The 4,372-nt window shown below is 40.2% G+C and overlaps 1 pseudogene; it reads right to left on the reverse strand.

Annotated features, from left to right (window-relative positions):
* Positions 1–2,778: 2,778 nt before the first annotated feature.
* Positions 2,779–3,567, reverse strand: LOC149175112 (pectinesterase pseudogene; annotated as a pseudogene).
* Between the last annotated feature and the right edge of the window lie 805 nt (positions 3,568–4,372).

Below are 4,372 nucleotides of genomic sequence, written 5' to 3' on the forward strand. Positions count from 1 at the left end.
TGTTATCATACATCCTAATCCTAATATCTCCCATCCCAACAGTCTGACATGACACATTGTTACCCATAAACACAGAACTACCGTTTACATTTTCATACGAGGTAAACCAATTTCTATGTGGGCACATGTGATGCGAAGCACTAGAGTCTAATAGCCAACTATCAAAACTCTGAGAGACATTACATTCAGGTGAAGTTTCATCTATCATACATAATTCTTCAGCAGATAAAACTTTGCCTATCATACCTAAATCGACCTGATTCGCTTCGTTCTTCGGGTTTTCGGATTCCTTCCATTTCCAACAGTCCTTCTTCAAGTGTCCAACTTTACCGCAGTTCCAACATTTTGCCTTACACTTCTTGCCCTTTGATTTCGACCTGGAAGACCCCCTTGGTTTTTCTCCTCTTTCCTTTGAGCGTCCTCTAGCGACCATGGCTTCTGATGCAGCTGTTTCAGTGCTGGATTTCCTTCGTACTTCTTCAGACAGAAGAGCTCCCACGACTGATTCAAACTTCAAAGAATCAGCAGAGCTGAAGCTGATTGAAGTTACGAAGTGATCCCATGATTCAGGCAGAGAACACAGCAAGGTTATGGCTTTATCTTCTTCCTGTATTTTGACTTCCATATCTGTTAATTGACAAATTAGTGTATTAAAAACATTCAAATGTTCTGCAACGCTTGAACCTTCTTTCATTCGAAGACTGTATAAGTGCTATTTTAGATAAATTCAATTGGTTAATGATTTTTTCATATAGAGGTTTTCAAGTCTTTCCCACAATCCTGACACTGTGGTCTCTTCAACAATGTTGAAGAGAACTTTATCTGCTAGACATAAACGGATGGTACTGAGAGCTTGGGCATCCAAGTTCTCCCAGTCTGAAGTAGTCATGGTTGCAGGTTTCTTAGTTACCCCATCCAATGCCTTGTGCAACCCTTGTTGCACAAGCAGATCCTTAACCTTCAGTTTCCAAAGAGCAAAATTGCTCTTTCCGATGAATTTCTCCACCTCGAATTTTGCATTCGACATCTTGGCCATTTTTCCTCCTTCCTAGGGTTTCAGTCTTTCTAGGAATTATATATATAATTTTTTTTTTAAAAATAATTCCCCATTTCAACAGTTTTTAAAAAATTTCAAATCCTTTGTTTCCTTTCACCCTTTGTTTTTCACAAATTTCTGGAAAAGAAAAATAATTCTTGGATTTCTTTGAGTTGCTTTCCTCCAAATTCAAATTTCTGAGAAAAATTCTCAAAATAAAAAAATTACCTGATTCCACACGCCAGGCCTCTGGCAGCAGGCAGGCTCCTCCACCGAAGCAGTGTTGCTCTTCTCACAGGGACATCCTTTGCTCCTTCACATGCAGGTAGCCAGCACGCTGAGAATGGGCTTATTTACAGCCACATCACAAGTCCAGCAGAGAAATGCCTATGCCGTTGCACTCTCCTCCTCTCCTTCACGCAGGACACGCAACTTCAAGTCACCTCTGGACATTCAGCACACCTCTGGACATTCAGCACGCAGATTCTACACAGCCTCAGTCTTTCACGCAGAGATGGCCTCTGATAGCAACACGCAACCTCAGTCTTTCACGCAAAGATGGCCTCTTGGACAGCAATACGCAGCCTCAGTCTTTTACGCAGAGATGGCTCTGATAGCAACACACAACCTCAGTCTTTCTCGCAGAGATGGGCTCGCACAGAAAACTTCTGCTTTTGTTAACGCAGAGAGCAGATTTGCTGGTCTTTCAATGCTCATAGCAATTCCTTCAACGCACAGTTGTCCTTCAACGTAGAGCCACTTTCTTTCTTAGCCGTCAACGCACAACCTTCAACGCACATTCACACAGACCGCATTTCTCAGTGCAGGTTCCTACACGCCCATTCACGCTAACAGTATCACGCCTTCACGCCCAAGCTCACCGCCCTCAGAGCTCTGATATCAATTGTTGATCAGAAACTGAAATAATGAAGAAAGCAAGAAAGCAACAACTGAATACCAAGACACGAAACTGAATCAAAAAACTGAATTGAATGGAATTTTATTTAACAATGATTCTTCGCATTACATTTCATGGGCATTTGATAGTTTTATATCACCAACTATCGTTACATAACTAATTATTCGGTATACAACTGTCTATTTACATTTTACCTAAAGTTACTAATTCGTTGTCAAACTAACAGCATCAACATAACAATTCAACAGTGGAGCTCTCCTATTTGCATGCAGGTTCACCACTTGCCTATATATCCCTGTAGATCTCTCTAAATTCTCACAGAGATTTGTTCTCAAGTGATTCATGCTTAAATGGATTGGACCAACAAATCTGATTAAATGAAGACAAAGAGGAATTGAATGTATTGCACATCACACAACTTTGTATGCGCAATTCTGATGTACAACCTCAAGCATTGGTTTCGCTTTTTGATCTATCGGTTTATTCCTTTCTTATGTCGAATTGGATCTAAATCCAAAAACATCTCATGCATATCCTTTTTAATAAATCATCTTACAATATAGAACACAAAATACATTTTGATCGACAAACACTCTATTGCTAACACATAATTTTCAGCAAACATTTTATTTTACTTTCTTAAGCTAAAGGCTATCCATAAAAAATCATTTTTCGTGGTCTTTGGGCAAGGGGGGTCAAGCACAGGGACCAACCTTGGTATGAAAACAAAAAACCCAAAACAAGAAATAGCATGATATATCCAAACACACAATAAAAGTATTTATTAGATCCGATATATCTAATAATAAAATCCCATCCCATATAGCTAGAATGATAATGATAACGATATCTCTCTAAATACATTGTAACAATGCATTTCTCCAAGACTGAAATGCATATTATTTATAAGACTGCACTGCAGATTGCTTACGCTTACATTACAATCGAATGCATTTAAGTGAGGTTGCCCTAACAATTACGTAAATGACACGAAAACACAACAGAATATATAGTCTTGCGGTCTCTAAATTTGTTTCGTTCCTTCAAAAGCAAAACACTTGTCACTCATGTCCTATGTCTGCAGCGAAGGGCGCCTTTTGTATCCAGGCATCACCAGACATGACATTAACCACTGTGAAGTTTTGAGCATCAGAAATGTTCATGGCGTGGTAGCCAGGCCATGGAACTCGCCCTGCAGTTCCTGCCCCTGGTCCTGAATTCATATATTCGCCATAATACTGTATTGTCAAGGCAAAGTCCCCATCCCATTCTAGCCAACCTGCAGGATCGACGACATCATCCATATATGACTTCATATAAACTGTGTGAGAGTAATTTTTCCACGGCCTCCCCAGGAATGTCTGGAAAGAGCTCTTCACCGGAGCGAGATCAGGCGCAGCAGAGATGGTGCAATTTTTTATAGAGATTCCAGTGTTTTGATTTGGATCGTCTCTTCCTTGAGCCGTGAAACAATTCTTTTGACTATCCATCGGTTTCCGGGCTAGGAGATTGCAGTTTTGAAACACGGCTGCAGCGTTGCCGAAGGTAAAATCAACTGTGCCGTAAATGTCGCATTCCCTTTAGAACTTACGAAGAGAGTGTGCGCAGAGAGTATCTTGGTACCCTTTGAAGCTGCAGCGGTAGAATGTTGATAGATCCGACGCAACTCGGAGGGCGACAGCCTGATGTTTCTCCGCGCTCGCCGTGTTCTCGAAAGTAATATGTTGAGCGATAAAGCCTTGCCCAACTACAGCTGTAATCGCAATCATTTTCCGAGTGAGCACGACAAGAAAAGAAAGACTTAGATTGAACGGTCGATTCCCACGCAAATTTGAAATTCAAAATTGGATTACGAAGGTTATATGAGGTGGCCCTCACCGAAAAAAGCAAAATAACAAATTAACCATAGAAATAAACGAGTAAAGCAGCTTACCAACAGCAGAGCGGTATGTGGTCCAGCTGTCGCAACGCTTCTATTGCCGGTGATAACAGTGGCATTTATGCCATCACCAGCCAGCTTAATATTTGTTTTGTATTTGGGCACTTCAATGCAGCCCTGGAATTTCAAATTCTTTTTGCCTGTCAAATTAAAATTTGACGACGTTTTTGTATTTTTTTACCTTACATTTTACGTTTAACTAAATAGTGATGTCAGGAAAACTCTATTTTAACAATTTGTAAATTATTTCACCACACAATATCATCAAATGGAAGCGATAATAAAATTATTTATAATGATTGTTGTTAGATTGAAATTGCAGATTTGTACTCTATCTGGCCTGCATACTACTTCCTGTTTGTTCTGATGGGCTTGGAATAGTTTGTAGACCTACAGAATTTTAAATAGGCCGTGGTCTACTAGCAGATCTGTGAATGTTAACAACACTCCTGGCTGTGGTCTAGCACTATACAGGCAA

This window comes from Pinus tabuliformis, chromosome 4_1, assembly GCF_031772625.1.
Source record: "Pinus tabuliformis cultivar Carrire ecotype Pingquan chromosome 4_1, CPIR1, whole genome shotgun sequence".
NCBI classification, from domain to species: Eukaryota; Viridiplantae; Streptophyta; class Pinopsida; order Pinales; family Pinaceae; genus Pinus; species Pinus tabuliformis.